A 13,797-nucleotide genomic window follows, 5' to 3' on the forward strand; every position below is an offset into this window, starting at 1 on the left:
GTATGTGGCTTTAAATAATATGAAGAAGTTCGCATGCAATAATATTTCTTTCGTATGCAATAATATTTCCGTTCCTATGCAATAACATTTCGCAATAATATCTTGTATATGATGTCCGTTCCCAGCCACCGTAGCTATATGTAATTCCTTAGACTACACGAACACAATATACTAAATATAATGATGAAGATTAGATGCTACATCGACGATAAAATCACTATGATTGATTGAAAACGAGAATACCCCATTATATAGTTTATGTCATTTCCACCTTCCAGAGACTTTGACAGTTTCTCTTTTCATCTTTAAGATATAAAGTTGATTGAGTGTATCCCTGTTTTATTGTGTTCCGCCTATATATATCAGTTTGAATCATTTTGGTGATAATACCATGCGCGTAGCCAAGTTATTTTGTATGTGTATGCAGAGAAATGTAATGAGGGGTGAATGAGTACCGTATTATGATATACAGTTAAGTGTTTGGACAATTTAAGTCCGTCATTTAACGATGTCCGAATTGTTACGTTGTCCTGAAAAAACAAGAGCCTTGTACAGGATTTAGAATGATAATTTGTGTCGACTTTACCTTATTTTGCACGCTTGGAACACATTTACATAATGTCCGAATATGTGTCCAATAACCATACTTACATAACCATAGTCCATTGGGAAAAGCAATACTTTTCCTGTGGGAAGGGCTGTAAAAGAAAGAAATCAAGACCAAAACCCTGAGATCAACCTTGTATTTAAGTTGCGTTACCGTAACACGACGTTTTGGGATGCTCATTGCGACAATGGGTGATGTTTTCATGACGGTATGTGTAGGTAAAATACGTTTAGATATAAAAATACAGTTGTAGTTATAAAAGTTCCAGTAAAGTCGAATTGAATTTAATATAAATGAATCTTTCAACTGTACCGGTGGTCATAACATAGCATGACATATGTTCAAGAGTTAAGTTAAAAGTTGGAATTATAACGATTATCATTATACTCAGATAGGGGTTGATTGACGAGGATTATTGTCCTTGTTCCGGTTATAGCCGAGCCTAGGACACTCTCTCAGAAAGGGGTCAGAGTTCAGAAGCTTAACTACCAGGGAACTGTGTTCATGTGACAACTTTTTTTAAGTTTCATAAAATTTCATTCAATATTTACAGATAAAAACGTCATTCAATAATTGGAAAGTAATATGGAATCAACATTGTAATTATTATCAATACATAACTCCTTTAAAAAAAACCATTTTAAATAAATAAATAAAGCACAAAACCATCGATGTAATTATAAAGAAACAGATCGGATACCAGTTTACCCTCTTGGATGGAGCAAAATATATTTGTAGTACACCAGTACTCAGAGAAAATCATCTGGGGAAAACGGGAAAAATCAGATTGCATACGCATACAAATGTTGTTAAGAAAATGGCAGACAAGAGAATTAGAAGTAGGTGACTTTTGGTACAATTTCTTGGAACAACGGATAAACCAAATCGATGATAGGGATTCTGCCATTAAATACAGAACAAGAGACTTTACTTTTAGAGTGAGACCCACAGGGGCATGAAAACGCCAAAACTCTGAATCAGTAGGGACCTTTCCATCTGAAATCTGGTGTACCCAAGAATTAACTAATGCAACTAAAGGTTGAATAAAGGAGCATTCATAAAATAAGTGCGAAATGGTTTCAAAACCATCACAAAATGTACAATTTTTCGACGCATCGACACCAAATTTGTACATGCGAAAATTAACAGGTAATATTTCATGAACAATTTTAAAAACTACATCCCTAGAGCGGGTATCCAAAAACTTGTTGCATACATTCAGAAAAACAGACTTGAAGTCAACTAATGGAAAAAGTCTTATAACAAGTGGTGCCTTAACAATGCCAGACAATATTTGTAAATAAAAATCTTTAGTCGACGATGACTCAAAATTACTATCCGGAAAATCCGTTTGATACTTTTTGAACAGTTCATACATACAAGTATAAAAAGGGGGACACCACTCACTATGAGGGAAATTATTATCAAAAGAATAAAAATCACGAAACTGAATAGAGAGCCAATACATAGTAAAAAATCTCCACTTGGCTTCAGACTGTTCACAAACAAATTTTGACAGTGCCTCAGCCGAATAGCTTGTAGTTTTACATTAATATTAACAATAGAGAGTCCACCACTAGCAGGATAACCATAAGCTACGGAGCGCGCAAGTGGCTCCGCCCTGGAATTCCACAGAAATCTAAACAGCGTTCTCTGATAAAGTGCCAAATAATGCCTAGGCATTGTGACAATAGTACCAACATACCAAATTTTACTGCACGCAAGGACCTTTATAATAATTGATTTTTGTTTCAAAGATAAATTTCGCATTTTCCATAAATCTAAGATCCTTGAAAATTTTATAAAAACCGGCTGCCAAATCTCGTCAGGGGTAATATTATTACCTACCAAAACCCCACAAATTTTATGCTTCTCTATCCAGCTTATGCCAAAAGGATGATCAGAACGAGATTTCCACTTCCCCAACCAAATTCCCTTAGATTTTAGCCTATTCAATTTAGCCCCTGACGCCTTGCCATACAAATCACACCAGAAGAATAGTTTTTGAATAGATGAATGGGTGCATCAAATGCCAGTAATATCGTCAGCATAAAGGGAAATGTTTGCAGACTCAGCGGAACCCGGAAGTTTAATACCAATAATGTCGGGGTCATCACGAACTTTTTTAGCGAAGGGTTCCAAAACCAAAATGTACAAAAGGGGAGACAAACTACAGCCTTGTCTTACCCCACGAGTGATGGAAAAAGGTTCAGAGATAAACCCATTAACAATAACAGAGGAAACTACCTCATTGTATAGAATACTTACCCATTTGATGAAATCAGGGCCACGTGACAACCCAGGCAAGCCAAGAAAACCACACTTGGTCTCGTTTGGAGACGTTAATCCCACTATTTAGCAGCCTTGATATATAAGGCAAAACATTCGTGACAGCGTTGGTGTGCAAACCTAATGATTAAAAAATACATTAATTTACTAATTTCATTTTAAGATCAGACAAAGGGTACATATAAAATATCAAAATCTGTACATTTGAAAATTAGATTTCTGTGTCTATCTGTGTTCAGAAAGCTGTGTTTCATTATTTTCAATAACATTCCTAAGCATACGTATAGTAACGTTCACATAACGTTTGAAAGCAAACGATTTCCTTAAAAGTATTGATTCATTTCTGCATCTTACCAACTGTCATGTAGTGAGGAAAATTCCAATAGTGAATTTTGTACTCTATGCGCATATATAACTCCGGACCTGTTCTTTTGGTTAATGTTTTATAATTCATTTTAAGATTAACAGTAACAAATATGTAAATCAGACTTCACCCTGGTGTCCGGTTGTAAGTAGTCCTTTATAGGAATGGCACCAAAGGGAGGATGGAGGGCTAGATCAGACCCCAGATTTTTTTTTAATGTTACTATGCTCAAATTTTAAATCATATTTAAATCAGCAATTTGAATATGTAAATTAGATATTATCTCAAATTTTCACTATTCGCTCATTCACTACATCTACGTATAACAATAGATATATAGGGGCTTATTTTACTTTTCTTAATTGAGAAAGTATCAGATTATTTTTCCTACAAGTTTCATGCAATTTGTGTCGAAATACACACACACATATTGAAAAAAAAGAGAGTTTTTTTTCGTTGTGTATAATTGTTATTATGGAATGAGTTAAATTATAATTCTATGTTGTATTGTGTTTCGGCATATTATCGTGATAACATATCTTATATAACATAATATCTTTAAGGGATAGGAGATCTAACAATGCTATATAGTTTACATTCAGCACGTATCTGAATATATATATAGCTGTTAGATTGTCTGACATGTGTAAAAGAGCTTTCAGATACCCCTTTTCCTCGTGGAATCAATTGAAATCTACTTTTACCTGAAATGGTTTTACATGTACGTCTAACTGCAAAAAAAGCAAATACGTGTACTTGAGACATATTTAAAAATATAATCTGTTTAGTATAAAATTGATAATTTGAATTGTATAAAATAAATATGTATTGTAAAAGGGAATGGTAGGAGAGATAAACAGAAGAAAATTAGGAGAATTTAGAAAATAATTTGCTCTATTTTGAAGGTACAATACCAAATAGACTGATTGATCAAGACAAGAGAGGTGTAGGACGCCAAACCGGAATCAAGTTAATAATCATTTAGTAGAGTTAAGTTACAAAACAATATTATTGAATTATTCTATTTTTTTCCTTTTAATTTGAGTTTCCTATGTTTAGGACTTAACGTTTTTGTATCGAAGCTCATTTTAAACTGTTCGAAACACTTTTAAGTCTATATTAAGTTTTTAAGTCTATATTAGTATATATATCTGGCATCTTTTTTATTTGACAACTAATTTTGAAATTATTTGGATTTATTTTCATTTTTCCCATATTTTGTGTAAACCGTTGGATATCAAAACTAAGTTTTGTGTGCTATCTAGGATTTGCTTCAACCTCTCATATATACATATATCTTGCAAATTTTTGCAGGTTGCCGGATTTTTCTTTGTCCCACTTTAACCGACCGATTGATTGCGTTCCCTACCATGTAATGACTAGTTATATAAATTAGTGGGTTTGACTAGAACCATCCCCTAGGGACAGCATTCATAGTTTGTGTATAGATAAGCTCATATAAATAACAGAGTTTTTTCTTTCTTTGTTTTGTTTGTTTGTTTTTGTGTGTGTGTTTTTTTGTTGTTGAAAACTGATGTGTACGCAACTGCGTATTTGCGTATAGGCAGCTACGCGCCTGAATACGACTGCATTTCAATCAGGAATATAATTGTATTAATGTGTCATTTGAAAAGATGCATCCACTTATTCAGCTTGCATTTATACTTAGCTTTGTTCCGTTTTTAACTGCATATCTGCATTTTGCATTTACTGCTACATTGACCAATCACATACTTCATCTTGACCAGTAACGCCACCTGTCGCGTCATTTCCGGGGACAAAAGAATATTAGACGGCTATGCCGAAAAAGCTGTCGTTACAACCTTTCCCATAGTGCATTGCGGTTACCCTTCATAACACATGGTGTTGTGTAGTGTAACCGCAATGCACTCTGGGAGAGATTGCTATCATTATTTTTCCTTTTGCTTGATTTAAACATGTTTTATTGTATCTTAATATATACATGGGAATTGGGCACAAGTTATCAAACTTATATTAAGCCCTTTCCCTATATAATTTTACATACATATAATACATTTATTTTTACAAGATGACATATATTTACATATTTGAGAGAGAGAGAGAGAGAGAGAGAGAGAGAGAGAGAGAGAGAGAGAGAGAGAGAGAGAGAGAGAGAGAGAGAGAGAGAGAGAGAGAGAGAGAGTTAAATGAATATAAATGAAGATATAATTAAAAAAATCATTATGACTATAGATTATCTAATGAATAAACAATTCAAGTAAACTATTCCAATAAACTATTCCGATGCCGATAGCAGAAGTTCACACTATTCACTTTTCAAAACACTCTGCTGTTTCTAAAGTTCATCACATCCTGTGCCATGGTTAACTCTCTCCGTTCGCTTCCTATGCCTCCTGGAAATTCGATTCTCTTTTGTTTGTTTTGTTATGTTTGGGAGTAAGTGATAGCGATGTAGGATCTTTGAATCCACCTAGATATTTTGATATGGCTCTCCGTTATAACAAACTCGCCAAAACTAGTAGTGTTATTATTCTCATTTGAATTAGTAACCAATCTTAATCAATTTGTGTCTCTATCCTAGATTGAATAAAAAATGCATAAAAATCCAATATATCCACTGTTTACCAAACAACCCGATATTGTTAGTTTTCCTATAGATTACAGCATGCCATTAAATCACTGTCCACGTGGGATATAGCCGGGGCTCACTATTGTATATCGACCCTTTACACGGTATAAGGGCCCTCTACTCCACACGCTGTGATGTAAGAAGCCTTAGCAAACACTGTTAGAGCTTTCACGTGTTATACAGCACGGTAACTGATGGGACCCACTCGACCTTCGGTTAATGTGTTACTTACCGGTTACACGTGAAATCAAATGTGTGTTTATTTTGTGGACAAACCGTGAAATGTAGGGATGCAGTATTCTACTAGACCAGTGGTAGATCGTGTACCACGCATCAGTGACTCTATAAACATCGATTATCATTGTATCTACCATCATAGGAGTTAGATATTTGTCGTCCAATAAACAGGTCATCTTAAGACCAGATATAGATTAACATAACCTACATGTTTGTTTTATAATCCCTCTATAAACTCTATTTCGTAATGTACATTATCCTGTACATTCGTTATCATTCAATTAGACTCTGTATAAACTTCCCCATACACACACTCGAGATACCCTCCTAAGATAATTACGATCCGTAAGTTATTTACCATTTCTTCTTTAGTTATTTCGCACAGTGAAGTATTATATATTATAAAAACTTCAGTTTTACTACAAATATGTGCCGTGTTTCCTTTCAGATTCGGGTAAATATAAGTAAGGTCGCAATTTTAACTCCCAATCAATAAAAAGTCATGGAAACCATTAACAGGACCAGGAACGTAAGGCCAGATATAAAGATGGCAAAAAGGATTTTCTTGATTATATTCAATTTGTCCTTGTCTAACCATACCAACATTTAGTATGATGTATACAAGAAGGGACGCAACTCTAGTTACATATCGTTACGAAGGACAACTCTGACTGCCTTATGTATCTAAATTTACTGCAGTACTGGGTCAAAGTAGGCGATCCTAGTTGATGGTACATGATGCGGAGTAACTTGGTCGCAAAATGGTCTGTCTAATGCGATATCAGATATTGTACTCAAATCATTCACAAAATACAACCAATTTGGGCTACCAAAAACGAACAGTGAAAGGCGCTGAAAGAGTGTGCATAAATACATACTGGCTAAATGAAAAAATAAAATAAAAAAATATATATAAGTAAATAAGTAAATGCGGTCGTTAATAAGTATATATCAAATAACATTAGATAGTTCAGCCTTTGAAATGTGTTAATATATTTGTATTATCAAAATGTGTAAATCCGAATGATCTCGGTCGCTCTCGTTGACCGTTGTCTGGTATGTCAATAGTTTCATCGAAAATTCAAGTTGCCAGACAGATAACGATAGTGAATGTTGAATTGAAAAAAATGCAGTTGTGTCACATTCTGATAAATTACACCTGGACACGGTAGTGTCACATTCTGATACATTACACCTGGACACGATAGTGTCACATTCTGATAAATTACACCTGGAGACGATAGCGTCACATTCTGATACGTTACACCTGGACACGATAGTGTCACATTCTGATACATTACACCTGGCCACGATAGCGTCACATTCTGATACGTTACATCTGGACACGATAGCGTCACATTCTGATACATTACACCTGGACACGATAGTGTCACATTCTGATACATTACACCTGGACACGATAGCGTCACATTCAGATACGTTACACCTGGACACGGTAGCGTCACATTCTGATACATTACACCTGGACACGATAACGTCACATTCTGATTCATTACACCTGGACACGATAACGTCACATTCTGATACGTTACACCTGGACACGATAGCGTCACATTCTGATACATTGCACCTGGACACGATAGCGTCACATTCGGGCGAGACGTCCTTACCGCGAGGTATAAGACCAGTAGCCAAACTGAGAACCAATGCCATATGTTTGTCCCAGGCTGGAGACATAACTCATTGCCTTCCTCGCTGTCGTGGGTTTTGGGTTTGTTTGTTTTTGTTTAACGTCCTATTAACAGCCAGGGTCATTTAAGGACGTGCCAGGTTTTAAAATCAACCGGCCTACGGTCAATACCTGGCAACTACCCAGAGGTGGAGGGCTAGTGATAAAGTGTCGGGACACCTTAACCACTCGACCACCGCGGCCCCCTAGCTGATACGCTGTGGCGGGCTTTCAACACCACGTGAGGTTGAATCAGAGATATTCTAAATTCCACATGGATGCTGGTGATACAAAAATGCATGTTTTGGTCGCTAATATCCACAGTGTCAGATCTGCAGCAACAATGTCCAACACAATAATTCTTATGATAAACAAGGTATCGTAAATAACGTGCAATTAGTCCCGATGCCTTTTCGTTTGAGGTATTCTCATACTTGACTACGAGTTTGGTTAAAATACAGAACGTAAAGAAATGGCCAAAGCGTTGACAAATTGTTTTTATGAACTTTGAACTCTGAAACACGGACTCGATCGAGGTATTCTCATATTTCACCATTAAATGAGAAGTTTGACCAAAATGCTTTCAAAAATGAAGTCACCAGAGTGCTAACAAAGATCGGGTGGCGGATGGCAATATATATCATTTATATATTGTCATTTTGGCGGACTAATCTATCTTCCGCTCACCTTTGCTGTATAAGGTGTTATTCATACAAAGAATTCAAAGAAATACTATTAATAATCAAAATCTTTTCAATTATCATTATCAACATAAAAGAATGAAAATTAAATAAAATAATTGCGGCCACTCCTAAAAAAGTGAGCCAATTTATCGCCACACATTTGTCTTGCTGGTTTTTATTTGGTACACGCGTTTAGAATGAGTCAATGCAGCAAACAGAGCTCTACAACATGGAGGTAACATGTCAAATAACAAATTGATTTGTAAAAGGGAGGAGGATAAGCACTTGTCATAAATTTGAAGAGAGTTTTATTACAGTGGAGGCAAAAATAATAATACATTGTCCTGGACTTTACCAGACTTAAACACAAACTCGTGCGTACATATAATGTGTACTCATATACTCACATATCAACGTACGTACATACCAACGTACGTACATACCCACGTACGTACATATAATGTGTACTCATATATCAACGTACGTACATACCCACATACGTTCATACCCTCCCACGTACTTTCATACCCACGTACCTACATACCCACGAACGTACATACCCACGTACGTACATATAATGTGTACTCACATATCAACGTACGTACATACCCACGTACGTACAGATAATGTGTACTCACATACTCTCATACTCACATACTCACATACCACGTACGTACATACTCAAGTACGTACATTCGCACTTACATACAATTTGTACTCATATACGTACATACCCACGCACGTCGCACCCATTTACGAAAGATTTCATCGTAACATTCATACCATTGCGACAATATTGGCGACCAAATTCATTGTATTGTTTACGTGTCCTTCAACAGTTGATATCGTACACGTGGTAACCGCCACGGTGGGAGGGAGTTAACAACTAGGAAAAACTCATTATGAGAATATCTGTAAAATCTTTTAAATGGTCTGTATTGGTAGATGTGGTCGATGTTCATAAACGTTTTGTTATTTTTAAGACAGCAATTCGTCTAGTTTAGTTTTCATGGAAATTATAGAAATCGCAAAATCTGTGTGTTACAATACCCTGTCTGAGAAGAGCTCTTCCATCTAATCAGGTATGCTAATTCTAAATGTTACCTAACTCATTATATCAGGACAGCATCACAGTGAATACGGCATAGATTAGTATTGAAACTGATTACCAACAATTTTATGAAACTATTTTCAAACAATCTATTTATTTCAGACTGTCTGTCTCTAGAATGTGTTGCTTTACTGGTAGTAAGGTATCTCCCTCTCCTAGGGTCAAGAAGGTTATTTGATGCGTAGAAATCCTTCCTGGTTTACACATTAACCGCGGTAATTTTCCATCATAAACTGCGCAATAGATAATTTAAATTGTCATATGTTCTATAGTACACTGCAGTATATATACACAGCTGGCATTGTATCTGAAGTACTTGTATATATATATGTACTTATATATGTACTTAATAGACACAACTTGACCTACCACACGGTGCTGTATTTTACGAACTTAATAACAATCCATAACATATACGAACGGAAGAAAGAAACTGTTCATTTTGAAATCTAATTTTATCAGAAGCTACCGAACGTTCTCAATAAAATTTCATGGGCATATTATCGTGTCATATCATATGCTATCACGTGGTTAGGTCACCTATCGCACGTGTGTTTTGAGACATACCTGGGCGATATGATTTAGACGTTATTGGAAGGCAGTACAGGTGTAAGTGAATACCTATCGTTATTTTTGTGTCAGTATCTTTCTATGGGTATCATTTGAAAAAAAAAAAAAAAAAAACCCCAAAAAACCTAGTTTAAAGAAATCGCAGTCTCTGGTAATGCCACGGTTAACGGAAAATGAGTCTTTGTGGATAATAGGCATACTGGAGGAAGGAATGGCCCTAACATAACGCCGCTCAGCGTTTCCATGTGCATAGAAATACCATACAGTCTGTGGTGAGACGTTATCGGCAATATGGCACAAATCGGGATGGACCGCGTTCAGGACGTCCGCGTGTAACGTGACGTCAACAGGACAATCACACACGGTTATTGCATCTTAAAACTCGTTTTCAAATGGCCAGTTTAACGTCTGGATACATTCCTGGACTACATGTAAGAAATATCCACCGAAAAACCGTCCATAACCGGTTGAGAAAACACGGAATCCGGCCGCGACGCCTCGCCATACGTCCTGTATTGCTTTAACGTCATCGCCAAGCACGATTAGCGTGATGCCGTATGCATATCTGATAAAGCCAACGCCAATGGACGGGTATTTTATTCACGGATGAGCCAAGTTTTCTTTTAGATAGCTGTCACGGCCGTGGATGCCTGCGCCGTAGCACGACGTTCTTTTGGTGATGGCAGTGTCGTGGTTTGGGGAGGGATCACTGTCCATGCCAGAACCCCTCTTGTGTTAGTCCAAGGTAATTTGAGTGAAACTCAATACAAAGATGTAATCATTGCACAATATGTTATGTCCTTCATTCGTGCCCAAAAACGTCAAGTGACGTTACAGTAAGACAACGCCCGTCCGCATGTTGCACGCGTTGTTCCTGACTATTTAAACCAACAGAACATCAATGTTCTTCCTTGGCCGGCCTTTTCGCTAGCACCCAGGGAACATGTGTGGGACGAGATAGAACGTCGTCTACGTTAACTGTCTAATCAACCATTGACGTTAAATGAATTCGGCCAAGACTTGATCAGAGTGTGGAACAATATTCTCCAGCGCTAATTTGCTCCATAAGAGGTCGTTGAAAAGCTTGCATTGACGCAAATAGTAGACACACTCGATATTGACATTGTGAGTTCGGTTTTGATCACTCCGAGGGGGAGAGTTTTGACTCATGACTGATCAGGAATGAAACAATTGTTTTGTTACCTGATTAATCCACAATATTTCACATATAGGCTATTTTATTAGGCCGAGGAATGAGTAAACAAATCTTCAGTAAATTGTTAATTGGTGCATTTTCGAACTCCAAAGTTGACGTTTCTTTGGTCTAGCAGTACACTCTCAGAATTCATTAAGACCCTTTTATGACATTTTATGTGGTAACCAAATCCCCATTTTCAATGAGATACAACAAACCCAGATTAGAGATTTCTTCGAACCTTTCTGACTTCGAATCTCGGCGTTGCTAGGGATACTGTTTACAAATCACGATCAGAAAGACGCTTCATCGTAATCATTTGGTGTTTGGGCGCGTGCGGATGTTCTTCGCAAAAATATTGACCGATCAACAGTCGAAAAATACTTAATCTACATTTACATAAAGAGTCAGGTAACAGTTCAAAATATAGCTTATGCGTATATCTAAGGAAAATCAAACGCATAATGTAATAAATAAAATTATTACCAAATATATTCAAACATGAAATATATCAAACTGATAACCAGGCATACTAGATCTATATACAAGATATTCTAATATGACTATAACTGAGAGGTATATAAAACGCTAGAATTGGGATCGGTAACATAAAAATCCCGCCTATTTGACTCTCTATGATCCTATTTAGATCTCATTAAGATTGAGCTGGACTATTACAACTCTTATGAACCCTCTCTAGGAGTTATACACTATTAGGCTTGGCTGCTTGTTGAGACACGAGAGGAGAGATTGACAGAGGCCCCTGTATAGAAGTACCAGTGACCACCCTCTTGTATCCTCCTCGAATTACAGCCATCCATTGTGGTGAAGATACAGACATCTCCCTACTTATACTGCCCACAGCTGTCCGAATGGTTATGTTTGTTCTTAACAAACGATAATTAGCTGATCTTCTTTTGTAAATGTCATCGATGAGATGATGACTATATATCATCTTATAAGAGATGTAAGTGGGTAGACACTCCTCGTCCTCTAAAGAGGTTCTCGATGGTATTCCAGGCCAATGTGATTTCATCTAGCTTATTCAGTGCAATCACTGGGGCTCCAAGTTTAGCCCCAATACCAGTCGGAACTCCTCGTCATTGTCTACGAAACTAGACTCCCAAGCCTACGTTGGCAGACGGAGGCGAGGTGTTCCGATTGGCCCCGATAAATGGATACATATCTGACTAGGCGATTAGGTACCGTAGATAGTGAGTTCGAGGCGCCGTCAGGTCACGAGTCATAAAATTTAGTCAGTGGTTAGTTTCACAGACCCGGCACCGTTTTCCTTAATTAATCGTGTTGTGTACATACGTTAAATTAAATCGCGTTCATGTTTTAGTTTTAATAGAATTTAATCACATTTCTATTGTTTACGATACAATTATGCTGCTGATGATGAAAGACAAATTGATATAACATATATTTGGAAGTTATAAGCAACTGTGATTGGATAGAAATAAAACAAAACGTGTGCTGAACGAACTTTATTACAAGAACTCGGCATTCACAACGGGCTAAGGCTTAGCACAAAACCAATATCTCCGCGGGTAGAGAGAAGCTTATCCCAGCCAAGGCGAACCTCACAATGGAATCTCATCTCGCGAGATTACGACAAAATCCCCAATTTCGTCATTCATCTCCTACATGGACGTCACAAATCCAACCTGTGAGCAGATCAACTTTGTCTGTTATTTACAAGGGTACTCCATCTTTAATCAGTCTAATGAAAACAAACAATAACCGCTAAATTACACCAGTTATCATACATGAGACCTGGGAACAATACGATTACATTGATACGATTACAGTAATTTGGTTTAAAATGATATTCATCCAACACCTTTGTAATCAGTCACTATATACGGGGATTGGCAGGCTACTGCGTCTCAGAATTTATTTCTACACCTTAATTTGGAAAGAAGCTTAATTATAAGGACACAATATACTTAGTCGGATAGTTTCCACGTCCGATTAGGACCAGTCGCCATGGTGATAGGGGCGTGTGCTGTCCATTGTGTCATCAGAACAGGATTTCGATTTAGCTGGTGATGATTGTCTGTGAATATGTAACCGTTTTTAGTAGTTATCTTGTGGTAGACACTATTGGTGGACATTTGAACAGTGACATGGTTCAGAATATTCACATGAATTTGTTTCTTAAATTCAATACATGTATTTAAAATCATGAAAATGATTAAATGATGAGTATTTTACACTTTAGGTTCTTATCACTTACATTACCTAGAAGGACAAAACAACTGTATGGTGTAGTTTAACTGATTTTGTCTCGACTCTATCTAACTCTCAATATGTTTCAAAATGTACTAATATACTTTTGTACAGACATTATAACGAAGGCATCTTATCACACTGCCATATTGTAATAGTATTGTGACATTGTCATGTTGTAATAGTATTGTCACACTGCCATGTT

The sequence above is a fragment of the Pecten maximus genome, chromosome 14, assembly GCF_902652985.1.
Source record: "Pecten maximus chromosome 14, xPecMax1.1, whole genome shotgun sequence".
Taxonomy (NCBI): domain Eukaryota; kingdom Metazoa; phylum Mollusca; class Bivalvia; order Pectinida; family Pectinidae; genus Pecten; species Pecten maximus.